At 41.0% G+C, this 15,334-nt stretch overlaps 1 pseudogene; it reads left to right on the plus strand.

Moving 5' to 3' along the window:
• Positions 1-9,611: 9,611 nt before the first annotated feature.
• LOC139029732 (small nucleolar RNA U3) lies at positions 9,612-9,687 on the plus strand (annotated as a pseudogene).
• The last annotated feature ends 5,647 nt before the right edge of the window (positions 9,688-15,334 follow it).

Below are 15,334 nucleotides of genomic sequence, written 5' to 3' on the forward strand. Positions count from 1 at the left end.
TCTGGGAAACATCACTGAAAATAAAAGTTTTTTGAGGTGAAGGGCCAGAACCATCATGATAGAACACCCCAGGGCTTCATTTTAAACTTGTACCCACCTCATGGGAAAGATTGCAAAAGGACCAGCCAACCCACTGAGCATTACCTGACCCACAGACTGACCAGCTGACTGTCCAGTCACACAGACCCTTAATGTGGATGGAGTTTGTTGAAATCGGTCAAACTGGTTACTATGTGATTGTCCTCAAAAAAGTTACTTAATCTAATTTCTCCTCCAGACAATATCTTTGAAATATCTGGGGAAAAATCTTAACAAATCTTGATATGGAATTGCTTCTTTTTCCATCTCTTTGGCTGGCTCATAGCCACCATGGGCCCCAGCCCCTGCAACTTGTTCTCAGAGCTTTCCGGAGTCCTCGAGAACTCCTTAGCCCTGCTCACACACAGCCAGCCAGCACCACAGGGACACTGTCAGATGTGGCTGACTGTCAGCACCACTGCTGATCCTGCTGGGCACAGCGGCTCCCCAACTGGCACTGTTATCACCTCCACATCCCCAGAGACCTGTGGTGATGGATGCATGGCTGTAGGGGGGAAGAGGCAGGGGGTCAGGAGGAATCCAGTCCCTCCTTACATTATACTCCCTTTTAAAAAGTTCCAAAGTCGTCCTATGGAGATATCAAAAAACATCCCTTTCCACTCTGTGTTCAGAATCTACTCTCTCCATAAGAACAGACTAGGGTGGAAGCCAGATCTGGGTAACAGATACTATGATAAACTCAGCATCTTGTGATAGGTGTTCAATAACACTTTGTGGATTGAATGAATGAATGATTCTTTCATTATGATGTTGGAGACTTTACCACTGGGTTAAGCTTGTCTGCCTATCTCTTACTTCCCTTAGAATGGAATCTCTGCCAGAAAATTCTGAGGTCCTTTATTCAAAAATATCTCTGGTGGCCAACCCACCATACATCCAGACATGTTCCCCAGCAGTGAATGCAGTGCACAGTACAGACTTTTACTGAACTCTTGAATGCCCATTATACTTCTCATGCACTCTAAGATGCAAATGCTAAGAACCAAGAGCTTGCTTGATACACTACAAAGGCCTTTTCGTGCCAGGAACCAGCATGACAGTTGAAATTACTTCTCTCTTTTGTACTTCATAATATCTGACAGTGAGGCAGCAGATGTCAACTTCTGTTTATATGAGTCCTGGTCTCTCAATAACAAGGATCCTTACATTTTCTCTATTAAACTGTTACATTTTACACAGTTTAGCATGAATTAAAATTTTGAATTTCAAAAACAATGATGGAAACAATAAACTAATTGCCACTTTCATCACAGTAAACCATGGTAGTAAATGTGAACAGCTTAATTCACTAGTGATATAGAAGTAGAGCTCATTGTTGTCATTTTTAATTGCATTTGACTCTCTTTTTTTTTTTCATTTATTTTTATTAGTTGGAGGCTAATTAGTTTACAATATTGTAGTGGTTTTTGCCATACACTGACCTGAATCAGCCATGGATTTACATGTGTTCCCCATCCCGATCCCCCCTCCCGCCTCCCTCCCCATCCCATCCCTCTGGGTCTTCCCAGTGCACCAGCCCTGAGCACTTGTCTCATGTATCCAACCTGGGCTGGTGATCTGTTTCACCCTTGATAGCATACTTGTTTCAGTGCTGTTCTCTCTGAACATCCCATCCTAGGCTTCTCCCACAGTGACTCACTTCTTTTGCATGTTAACACATCTTAGCCTGAGAATGTGCACACAATACAGTGGACTCAAAGAGAAGTAAACTGTTCAGGGGCCACAAAGACACTGAAAAGAAAACAGGAATCTAGGTATGTAAAGTAACTCTGTGGTCATAGAGTAGGAGAAAACCCACTTTTATTTGCTTTGAGATGTTTAGGAAATCATTATTAGATATTAATTAAAGAATGATTAATGCTAATTACTTGATGATGGCTCTGTATGTCCAAATGAAATAACCAGACCATGGAATGATCCATTTACTTCTACTCTAATAGTGGATATGCCTGCAAATTGAAATTGTCATTCTATGAGTCTAGCTGATTATTGTGTCTCAGTTGATTGGTTATATCATATAGACACAGGCATATCTTTTAGGAACATACATTGATGCATGAATGAATTTGGATGGTTCAGCAAGTGGAGAGGCAGCAGCTGTAAATACATGAAAAGGCTTGACCTGAATATTCACCTGTCAATAGAGTTACACCTGTCAGGGCACGATGGGAATATGGTTAACATCTACCCTCCAGGCTGCTTATTTCAGTATCCGCAGGCAATTCTGGCAGAGACTCAAAAGAAATGTTTTGTCAATTCCTACCCCCCATATTGCAGATAAGCAGCCCAGGTGGGGAGCCATTAATTCTTTATTCTAAAATGTAGATGTTGACATTATTGTCTTAGTAAATGCAGTATCATTAAGAAAACAGTGTCTTTGTTTAACATCTCTTCTCATGTAAAGTAAGCAACTTTAGAGTAAGTATTGTTATCAACCCCTCCTGATCCATTGAAGGTCTCAGAAAATGATTTAAAATTTTTTTTCAAATGAAAAAAAAGGTAGCTATTTATTTATTTAAATATCAAGAATCTTGAACGTTCATTATTTGCTGAAAATACCTTCTGACATACAACACTACAAAGAGCCCACCACATATGGACAGTCGTAAACACATTCATCTAGTGGAGGGCCTGTCATGATGGGTGCAAGGAGGGCATTGACTCCAAGCCTCACACTGGTGAAGAGGTCACAGTTAGGCTGGTGACATTACCTTCTAATGAGACTAGACTGCTGTTCCTGAAAAACTCTGGCATATCTTATTTTTTGACCTATTTTGTCAATACCCCCGAAATCTCAGAAAATGGTGGTAGGTCCCTTGACCTATGAGAGGCAACAAACTCATACATTTGGACCTGAACTCACGCACAACATGATCAGCAGGATGGATGGGGCGTCCCTTCAGCGTGTTCACTTTGCTTATCCTTGTCAGTTTGGTTGAGAAACAATACCAGAATCCGCAGGTCTGTAAGAGAATGCACTTTCAAGAAGGGTAGATGCTAGCAGGGAGAAAAAGTACAGGAACACTAATCCATATTCCCATGGAAATGCTCTGGTTTCAATATTCCTTTTGAAAAAACGTAGCTTTTCTAGTAAGTTGGTCACACTCCAAGAGGAATTAAGCTTGAAAGATAACAAAACTTCAAAAGCCAAATTGAAAAGACCAGACCCGAGGCTGTGAAGGGCATTCAGAAGAGAGAAGAGTTTTAACTCAGATTTCAAAGCATGTCCTCCCTCCTCTTTGAAAGTTTCTGACACTCTCAGAGTTGCTGAAGATTTTCCCACCTGAGACATCTTTCATCAGAAAACCATGAAATAACAACAACAACAACAATCTCTCCAGGTAGAATAAGAGGAAAATGTGAATTCAAGTAAGTTGCTGCCCATTCTGCCTATTCTTGAGCCTAACAGGTCATCTCCAAGAAAGTTGCTTGGGTGTTACTCATCTCACTGCAAATTAGCAGGACGCACATTCTACCATCAGTGGGATGGAGGCCCCAAACGCATGGTGCCCAGCAGAAAGCATAGGTCTTGGCAGGTTGCCAGAAATGTGTCTCCATGACCTGTTTGCCAGGGATGGTCAAAAACCAGAAGGAAAAAAATAGGCAGCAGGAATAAAAGGTGTAAATCCACACCTCAACACTTATATTCCTGCCTTTTTCATGCCACTTTCTTTACCCAGAATCCTCTGTGGTTCTGCATTGACCTGGGTAGCCTTTGCTGACCCTTCATGGCTCAATTTCAGGCCCAGTGGCAGGCACAGAAATGTGAGAATGCACGATGCTGGATGCCCGCCCTCTAGGAGCTCACAAGTGAGCACGATGAACAATGCACAAGGAAAGCAGTTATCTTAAGCTCACTGCTTGGCACAAGAAATGAACCAGCACACAATACAGGATACCTACCCCCGAGGAGCCGAGGGCAGGTTGAGTACAGAGGACAGGGAACTTTACAGTGCATCATGCAAAGTGCCTACCCACAGTGGTTGAGTGCCAGGCTCTGTACTGGACCCAAGAATCACAACAGTGCAGAATGAAGTGAGCGAAATATGGAAAACTCAGCAGTGGCCACGGGACTGCAAAAGGTCAGTTTTCATTCCAATCCCAAAGAAAGGCAATGCCAAAGAATGTTCAAACTACCACACAACTGCATTCATCTCACACACCAGCAAAGTAATGCTCAAAATTCTCCAAGCTAGGTTTCAACAGTATGTGAGCTGAGAACTTCTAGATGTTCAAGCTGCATTTAGAAAAAGCAGAGGAACCAGAGATCAAATTGCCAACATCTGTTGGATCATAGAAAAAGCAAGAGAATTCCAGAAAAAAACAGTTACTTCTGCTTCACTGGGACTATGCTAAAGACTTTGACTATATGGATCACAACAAACTGGAAAATTCTTAAAGAGATGGGAATAACAGGTCACCTTACCTGCCTCCTGAGAAATCTGTATGCAGGTCAAGAAGCAACCATTAGAACCAGACATGGAACAACAGACTGGATCCAAATTGGGAAAGGAGTACATCAAAGCTGTTTATTATCACCTTGATTATTTAACTTATATGCAGAGTTGCTGCTGTGCTGCTAAATCACTTCAGTCGTGCCCGACTCTATGTGACCCCAAAGATGGCAGCCCACCAGGCTCCCCCGTCCCTGGGATTCTCCAGGCAAGAACACTGGAGTGGGTTGCCATTTCCTTCTCCAATGCATGAAAGTGAAAAGTGAAAGTGAAGTCGCTCAGTTGTGTCTGACTCTTCTCGACCCCATGGACTGCAGCCCACCAGGCTCCTCTGTCCATGGGATTTTCTAGGCAAGAGTACTGGAGTGGGGTGCCATTGCCTTCTCCTATATGCAGAGTACATCATGCAAAATGCCAGGCTGGATGCAGCACCAGCTGGAATCAAGATTGCAACCTCAGATATGCCAATGACACCACCCTTATGGCAGAAAGTGAAAAGGAATTAAAGAGACTCTTGATGAAAGTGAAAGAGGAGAGTGAAAAAGCTGGCTTAATACTCAACAGTCAAAAAGCTAAAATCATGGCATCTGGTTCCATCACTTCATGGCAAATAGATGGGGAAACAATGGAAACAGCAAGAGACTTTATTTTCTTGGGCTCTAAAATCACTGCATGTGGTGACTGCAGCCATGAAATTAAAAGATGCTTGCTCCTTGGAGGGCTTCCCTGGTAGCTCAGACGGTAAAGCAACTGCCTACAATGCAGGAGACCCGGGTTCGATCCCTGGGTCAGGAAGATCCCCTAGAGAAGGAAATGGCAACCCACTCCAGTATTCTTGCCTGGAAAATCCCATGGACTGAGGATCCTGGTAGGCTACAGTCCATGGGGTCGCAAAGAGTAGGACATGATTGAGCAATGTCACTTCACTTCACTTCTGCTCCTTGGAAGAAAAGCTATAACAAACCTAGACAGCATATTAAAAAGCAGAGACATTACTTTACCATCAAAGGTCTATCTAGTCAAAGCTACGGTTTTTCCAGTAGTCATGTATGGATGTGAGAGTTGGACCATATTTCTTTATGCTCAGCTTTCTTTGCTGAGCACCAAAGAATTGATGCTTTTGAACTGTGATGTTGGAGAAGACTCTTGAGAGTCCCTTGGACTGCAAGGAGATCAAACCAGTCAATCCTGAAGGAAATCAATCCTGAATATTCATTGGAAGGACTGATGGCGAAGCTGAAGCTACAATACTTTGGCCACCTGATGCAAAGAAATGATTCATTGGAAAAGACCCTGATGTGGGGAAAGATTGAAGGCGGGAGGAGAAGGGGATGACAGAGAATGAGGTGGTTTGAAGGCATCACCAACTCGATGGATGTGAATTTGAGCAAGCTCCGGGAGTTGGTGATGGACAAGCAATCCCGGTGTGCTGCAGTCCATGGGGTCGCAAAGAGTTGGACATGACTGAGCGACTGAACTGAATTGAGAGTGAGCAAGAGTCCAGACTCAGTACTGGGCATGAGGGACAGAGAAATGCACAGTCCAAGGTTCCAACTCATTGTAGATGTGCCCCAGGCTTCATGTGTTCCATAGGCGTGTGGTGCACTGTGCAAATGTGCAATAATGCAGCTAATCTCCTTGAACCCCTTGGCCTGCTAATTACTTCTATACCCCTCTTTATACCATAAAAATAAACATCACTTTTGAGTAAAATATTTACAGTGTTTTTTTCCCCCATGGACAATAAGCATATTGAAGGCATCAGTTAGACTTTGTGTTCATATTCCAAACACTGAGCACAGTGACCTCAAAAACCCCAAACCACCACCAGCAGCAATAACATAGATATGTGTGGCACTTAACCAAATTACTAAAGTTCTGCTCAAAACAATGTCAATGAACTTATAGAGAAATACTTTGTTTGCTGTATTATACTTAGTATTTTGCATCAGTGTTCATGAGTGAGTCTGTTCTTCAATATTCTTCCCTTGTACTATCTTTAAATGGTTTTTGTATCAGTGTCAAACTTGTTTTATAAAAAAAAAAACAGTGAGAAGGTTTTGCTTCCCATTCCATGTTCTAGAACAGGTGTCTGCACATTTTTTCTATAATGGGTTGATAGTAAATGGTAGCAAATATTTTAGGCAATGTGGTCCCTATGGTCTCTGTTGCCACTACAGTCATCCTTCAGTATCTTCAGGGAATTGGTTTCAGGATCCCCACAGAGACCAGAATCCAATGATGCTCAAGTCCCTTATATAAAATCACATGGACCAGTTGTACTCCAGCCTGTATCCATGCATCTGCATCCATGGATACAAGGGGCTGTGTGTACTCAACTTTGCTGGAAAGCAGCCATAAACAATAAGGAAGCAAGTGGGACTGACTATGTTCCAATTGAACTTTAGGTGTTCCGATTAGTAACAGGTGGCAGACAGATTTAATCTCTGGGCCTTGATTTGTGGATTTTTGATCTGGAATACTTGATATGGCAAGAGGGCCAAGTGGTCTGGGTGTTTGGGAATGTTCCTGTACTTCATCTTAGTGAAAAAGACGCTGGTGTTTCCCACTAAATAAGATCCCAAGATGTTATGGGTTCATCTTGCATCTTCTTTGCCTCAATTCTGGAATGACCCACTTCTCCAAGGAGCCAGTACCATACTGTTTTAGGTATAGAGGCTTTATAGTATGTTTAATGTCTGATAGAGTTAATTTCCCTTTGCAGCTATACTTTTATCATATTTTGTGACCGGATCTCTCCTGGTTCAGCCAACTACAGAAAAACAGAGACTAGGAGGGTACATGACCCAGAGGCAGACTTGCTCACAGGGACAGGGTCTGAGAGGAGGAAGCCCAGCCCCATAGGCCAAATGTGGGCACTAGTAACTTGAGTATGCAGTATTGTGACCATGGGTCACATGTCCTTGATCTTGTCGAAGAGGATGAGAGTTAACATCAGTGATATAAGGAAAGGTCTGGCAGCAGTGGATCCAGGTGTGAAGGCAATCAGATCCACTCATGTTGGGTAAAAGCAAGTAGCAAGGATCTGCTCCAGGCAGGCTTTCTGTCCTTACAGAGGAAGGTTGCCTGGCATGGACAAGGCAGAGCCCTAACTATAGAATTCAGAAGCTCAAGGTCCCTCCAACAGAGGGAGCAAATAAGATACCCATGGCAGAGCTGCCAGGAATCCAAGGAGAAAACTGAGACCCCAAAATAAGGCCCAAGCTGAGTTACCTAAACTGGAGCACAGGACAGAACTGGACAAGGAGTAAGTGGGGTTTAGGCTAAACTCCAGATGTCAAGCTGGTGCTCCTAAGCTCCTCCTATTCAATGTCCCAGTTAGTCGCAGAGCCTGGAGGGGGGGTGTTACTCTAACTTTGAAGGAAGGAGAAAAAACTTGGAAATCATCAAGATTAGACACAAGACAAGTCTTTGGGGTTGTCCTTAGTTAGTCATGACCTTGGCTGGGCCACTTTGCCTCTGGTCTACCAAGGGAATTGAATGAGATTATATCTAAGGCAACTTCTAAGAGTCAGCTGACACCCAATTAAAAGCAATGGAGGGACTTCCCTGGTGGTCCAGTGGTTAAGACTCCATGCTTCCGCTGTTGTGGGGGTTTGATTGCCTGGAGAATCCCATGGACGGAGGAGTCTAGCAGGCTACAGATCATGACGTCACAAAGAGTTGAACAAAACTTCCACTTTCACTTTTGGGGAACTAAGATCCCACATGCCTCATGGCATGGCCAAAAAAAAAAAAAGAAACTAACAGGAACAATAAGACTCATGTTTCACCAACTCATTTTATATGCCACACTTGATTTATATATTTACATACATTAAAGGGAAAGAAACCAATGTTTTTTGTTACCTACCAGTGATGTAAATGTTTAACAACCAACTTTCTTCAGGGGAGGAAGAAAGCTCTGATTTATATCATTTGCCAATATCTGAGGTACAAATATTCCCACTATGGTTTCAAGTTATCACCATGTAGTTGCTGAATTCAGGGTTGGGAAGAAATGTGCAGTGAAACACCATCATATAGTGTTTTCATCCTACAGATGCAATGGAGTCAAATAGGCTCAGAATATAAATAATAATAAAATGTAATGAACTGATTAGAAAGTGATGTTATGAGTATATGTGTGTTATATTTGTTTTTAATGTCATTTATTTATATAAGTATACGTAGTTTTCAACAATGACTATGTTGAACAACTGGCTCTCAAAATTTCTGATAATTTATCATCAGTCCTTGTTAACTCAAAAGGGTCAGCTGCAGCATACTACTGATTATGACTTACTGTCTACTAGAGGCCATGATTGTCACTGTAGTTCTATTGTTTCATTAATCCTCATTGTGACTTTCTGAAATAGGAATTGTTTTTCTGATGAATAAAAGGATCTCAGAAAGGTTAAATAACCTACCTGGGACCACACAGCTGCTATAGTTATGTGACCTTCACCCTCCAAATCCCCAAATTCTATTATCTCATGCTATCTCTCATAGAGCAACATTTTTATTTTAAATGGTTTTATTCTTTAAGAGAGTAGATTATGATCCATGTAAAGCCAAAGCCCTCTGATTTCAGTGAGTGCGTGAACACGGATGTGTGTTTGAGGTCACTGCCACTGAATCAGTTTGATGTCAGAAAGTGCCATTAAGCTACATAAGATGTCATTGTGAGGCGGGACCTGACTGTACAGTTTCCTAGATAAGCAGACAGTAGACCACCCCTTACCCGGAAATAAGTCTTCCACCCAGAAACACTGGGCATCACCCCGAGCTCTCCTCTCATTTTCCTTTCTTTTCCCTAAAGTAATTCCAACTCAATAAAGCTAATTCCTTTTTAATCAAGTCAATATTTTATACAATGAACCTCAAGGTGAGTATCCAATAATATTTTGACTATTGTTTTCAACAAATTCACAGCATTTCTTATAGTTGTAATTTTTGTGATTCACTTATTGTTTCTTCTTACCACATAACATGTTCTTTTTCATAAGCAGCATCACTGCAAAGTTACAATGAAAAACATGTTTTTTAATTAATAATAAGACTATACTTTCAGGGATCATTTCTATAGTTTGTTACACTTTCTCTAAAATAGAAAGAAGAAAGAGCTTACAGAAAAAATATATATATTTTATGATTCAAAAAAAGAAATACTTTTAGGGCATATTTAGACCTCTATACAATCTACCTAAAAGGATCACAGGCAGTTGTTCACAATCAGGAGTGACCAGTCTCACCAGGAGAAAGACACCAGAATTGACTCCACTGAACAATATATTTTATTTCAAATACTGGCACTCTTATGAAAAATCATTTTGTCTATCACTGATTGGTTAAGTTATTCTCTATTGTTACAGACTAATTTTATTCTTGGAATAAATATATTACTTAATTACAGAATCAATTTAAGATGTTATTTTTCCCTCATGTTTGCTTCAGGAACACATAGGAAACTCAAAAGAACTGTGTGCAGCCCAGAAGCCAGATCTGATATCAAATGTTTCCTCTTATCATCACGGTTCTTGCTTTTCTGTCCCCTATTGCGAGTTATAATCTTCCTTCTCGGGTGCTCTCATTTTCCCCTCTTCATTCTCTCCTGGCACTCACTAAGGGAGTAGATGAAAAAGAGGAAGGAGAGTGGGTGTGTACCCAGAGCCTGGCATGAGTGTAAACATGATAGGAACCAAGAGATGAAGAGGATGCATGGTGTAAGGGCCAGGGCTGTTCCTCTGTACCCATCTCATTCTTCATGCTTTTATACAAGGGTTTGGGGCATTGAAATAGAGGGCATAGTGGAGAGAGGGAGTGAGGAAAAGACTTTTTTCCTTTTTAGAAATATAAATAGAGATATAGAATAGAATAACAGAGCAGACTGGGACACCTCATCTGCTTCTCTTTTTTCTTCAGGATTAAACCAAAGGTTCAAATAAATTGAATGTGATCCTGCAAAATTATTCTGTCTTGGTGTCATTAGTCCTATGGGGAAGGGCATGAGATTGTACTGGACCAGAGTGTCACCTAGGAAAAAGAGGACTGATGATGCATGGTGAAGAGAGATCTTCCATTTTATTTAGTGTAACTTTATCTTAAAAAGATAAGACTATATTTAATGATTTAAAGATGAAGTTCAGGAATGATTGTCCAAAAAAAAGCATTTTTAGTACAATGCTGAGGGGATTGGTTGCCTTTAAGCATATTAATAATGTTCCTTCCTGATCAATAATAATAATGCCACTAATGATAAGTTAAAATAATTGTCACGCACGTTGATTGAAGGTTTATTATGTGACAAGCACTGTTTTAAAGACTTTACATACACTAATTCATCTCACAACAAACCTATGCAATAGGAATTATTATTATCCTCTTAAACTTTACAGTAAACTGAAGTACAAAGAGACTAATGATTTATCCAATAATTTCTTATTATTCAAAAGATAAATTCCACATTCCTTAGATTTCCAATCAAGGCCCTCCATGATGTAGCCCCAAGCGCTTTTTTTAAAATTAGGTCCCACTCCAGCTGACAGCAACAGTATTCATCAGAATCTGCCACATCTTCTGCTTCTTCACAATAGACCTCATTCCCACTGCTGTCCCACCCAAGAGATCTTCTTCCTTGCCCTTTGCCTACGTGTATCTTCCCATCACACAAAATTGCTGTAGTGTCCATTGTCAACTGGCATGAGATTTTACTGGACCAGGGTATCACCCAGGAAAAAGAGGACTAATGATGGATGGTTTCATGGAGACATCCCTGACCGTTCTCACCCAGTGACTCACAGTCCACTCCTGCCAATCCTTCGCAGTAGTTCTTGTGACTTATTGTCTTATATTGTCATTTAAATGTCCACATCAAAGTCTTCTTCCTCTAACTCCAATTCTGCTGCTGCTGCTGCTGCTAAGTCACAATTCTAACTGAGTATAAATCATGTCTCCACAATGCCTAGCACAGTTTTGAATATATAGTTATCTTCAGTGTCTTTTTTGTTAATGTATCCCATAGTTTGAAAGAGAACATGTCCTCAGTCTTGTCCCACTCTTTGTGATCCATAAACTGTGGACTGACTACCAGGTTCTTCTGTCCATGGAATTCTCCAGGCAAGAATACTGGAGTGGGTAGCCATTCCCTTCTTCAGGGGATCTTCCCAACCCAGGGATCAAACCTGGATTTCCCACATTGCAGACATATTCTTTACCATCTGAGCCACCAGGGAAGCCATCCTATAGCTTATGCAGAGGTTCTTTCTTTCATCAGAAATGCACTTTTCTCCTGGACCCACACCTCACATATTTTCAGCATGAATAATGTTTATAAGTCTAAAGATTGCATCCATTCTGGTGAAAAGAACTGACAAGATTTATCTGTTAATCAGGATATTTGCTACCCCAGACTCATATCTTTTTCACTCTATTTTCATATGCTACAAGAAAATAGAATGTTAGAAAAAAAATTCCCACATCAACAAATAGTGGAAAATAACACCAAAAAAACTCACAACTTAGGCAAAAAACAAATGTTTGAAAGTAAATGATTTTTTTTTAGTCATGTACAAGACCAAAGATGAGGCAGATATAAAAGAAGTAGAGGGCCATGTGCTACTGGAGTTCTTTTTTAAATAATTGCATAGACACTTGTAATCCTCCTGGTGGCTCAGACAGTACAGAATCCACCTGCAATGCAGGAGACCCAGGTTGAATCCCTGGATCAGGAAGATCCCATGGAGAAGGAAGTGGCAACCCACTCCAGTATTCTTGCCTGTAGAATTCCATGGACAGAGGAGCCTGGGCTACAACCCTTGGGGTCACAAAGAGTCGGACACAACTGAGCCGCTAACACTTTCAGAGAGCCTTGTAGAAAGAAGAATTACAAAAGGTAAAATGAGGGAAAAAAAGAATTTTTAAATGGCAGGTGAATTTGGAAGTTTGGAAAACTTTTCAGGACAGTCATTCACAGCTTTTTAAGTGTATTTAAATGAGGTGGAAACTGACAAAGCTGAATTGTTTGAGAAAACTTGCCCAAAGCAGACAAAAAGCAGATGGAAGGATAATGCCTGTGAACACACTGCATGCTACTTAACTCTAGTTTGGTGATGGACCATTACACTAAAGATGAAAAAGAAAAAGAGTTTAACTCGAAAAAAGTAAACAAGCTAGCTACTTTTAACATACTCTGCCTGATTTTATTGCGAAGTGCTCTTTAGAGGATCGGAAATGCATCAACTCCTGCAAGCAGGTAGTGTAAACCATCTCTGTGTCCCTTCCAAGGCTCATTTGCTCATAAAACAAAAGAATTAACTAGATTGCAGCATCAACATTTGCTGGTAATGTTGTCAGAATTAGTGCTAACTTATTTTTAGAAGCCCTGATTGGCCAAATTCTTAGCACAGCGCTTAAACACCAAGGTGATTTAATTGGAATTGTATAAGGCAAGAATTCAGGAGAAATTCTTGAGGACATGAAATTAGGTAACAATAAAAAGCAAACATTTCATGCAAAGATGGGCTCAATAAAGGACAGAAATGGTAGGGACCTAACAGAAGCAGAAGATATTAAGAAGAGGTGGCAAGAATACACAGAAGAACTGGACAAAAAAGATCTTCACAACCCAGATAATCACAATAGTGTGATCACTCACCTACAGCCAGACATCCTGGAATGTGAAGTCAAGTGGGCCTTAGGAAGCATCACTATGAACAAAGCTAGTGGAGGTAATGAAATTCCAGTTGAGCTATTTCAAATCCTAAAAGATGATGCTGTGAAAGTGCTGCACTCAATATGCCAGCAAATTTGGAAAACTCAGCAGTGGCCACAGGACTGGAAAAGGTCAGTTTTCATTCCAATCCCAAAGAAAGACAATGCCAAAGAATGCTCAGACTACTACACAATTATTGCACTCATCTCACATGCTAGTAAAGTAATGCTCAAAATTCTCCAAGCCAGGCTTCTGCAATACGTGAACCGTAAACTTCCAGATGTTCAAGTTGGTTTTAGAAAAGGGAGAGGAACCAGAGATCAAATTGCCAACATCCATTGGATCATTGAAAAAGCAAGAGAGTTCCAGAAAAACATCTATTTTTGCTTTATTGACTATGCCAAAGCATTTGACTGTGGATAACAATAAACTGTGGAAAATTCTGAAAGAGATGGGAATACCAGACCACCTGACCTGCCTCTTGAGAAACCTGTAAGCAGGTCAGGAAGCAACAGCTAGAACTGGATGCGGAACAACAGACTGATTCCAAATAGGAAAAGGAGTACTTCAAGCCTGTATATTGTAACCCTGCTCATTTAACTTATACACAGAATACATCATGAGAAACGCTGGGCTGGAGGAAGCACAAGCTGGAGTCAAGATTTCTTGGAGAAATATTAATAACCTCAGATATGCAGATGACACCACCCTTATGGCAGAAAGTGAAGAACTAAAGAGCCTCTTAATGAAAGTGAAAGGGGAGAGTGAAAAAGTTGGCTTAAAGCTCAACATTCAGAAAACTAAGATCATGGCATCCAGTCCCATCACTCCATGGCAAATAGATGGGGAAACAGTGGAAACAGTGGCTGACTTTATTTGGGGGGCTCCCAAATCACTGCAGATGGTGATTGCAGCCATGAAATTAAAAGATGCTTAGTCTTTGGAAGGAAAGTTATGGCCAACCTAGATAGCATATTAAAAAGCAGAGACATTACTTTACAACAAAGGTCTGTCTAGTCAAGGCTATGGTTTTTCCAGTGGTCATGTATGGATGTGTGAGTTGGGACTATAAAGAAAGCTGAGTGCAGAAGAATGGATGCTTTTGAACTGTGGTGTTGGAGAAGACTCTTGAGAGTCCCTTGGACTGCAAAGAGATCCAACAAGTCCATCCTAAAGGAGATAAGTCCTGGGTGTTCATTGGAAGGACTGATGCTGAAGCTCAAACTCCAATACTTTGGCCACCTGATGCAAAGAGGTGACTCATTTGAAAAGACCCTGATGCTGGGAAAGATTGAGGACAGTAGGAGAAGGGGACGACAGAGGATTGAGATGGTTGGATGGCATCACCGACTCAATGGACATTAGTTTGGGTGGACTCCGGGAGTTGGTGATGAACAGGGAGGCCTGGCGTGCTGTGGTCCCTGGGGTCGCAAAGAGTCAGACACGACTGAGTGACTGAACTGAACTGAAAAATGCCTGGGGATGCTCTGGATTCAGAAAACTGTGGACTGGCTAGTTTAACTTCTGTCCTGAAGTAAGTGTCCAGGCTTAATTTTAAAAGCCAATTGGGAATACTCATGGACAAAGCTTCTCTTCATTAAGAAGAATGAACCTGGTTGCAGGAAAATATGACAACTCTAACAGAAGTAATAAGAGCTATTGTTTGAAGATATAAGAGCTGAGGAGGACAAAAGGAAAAGTCAACATCCTAATCAGATTGCCTCAAAGGGTATGAGAGCATTTCACGCTCATAATAAAAGCTGTAAAGGGCAAAGTCAGAGAAACGCTAGCAATGGTCTGCCAGCACTGATTCTATAACCTCAGATTCTTAGAAGGTTCGGGGGCAGAAACCTACGTGTGAAATTGTGATGAACTAAGGAGTCGTTTTTATTCAATATAAATAATAGATTACAACTTGCCTTAAAACATGTTTCAATATGATATTAAAAACCATGACTGAGAAATGAAAATTCTATCCAATATGAAACTTGGTAATTCAGGGCCTATGTCTCATCCACACCTCCCTCTGGAGAAGGGATGAGCAGACAAAAGTATATATCTAGGAACT

The sequence above is a fragment of the Odocoileus virginianus genome, chromosome 19 (assembly GCF_023699985.2).
Source record: "Odocoileus virginianus isolate 20LAN1187 ecotype Illinois chromosome 19, Ovbor_1.2, whole genome shotgun sequence".
NCBI classification, from domain to species: domain Eukaryota; kingdom Metazoa; phylum Chordata; class Mammalia; order Artiodactyla; family Cervidae; genus Odocoileus; species Odocoileus virginianus.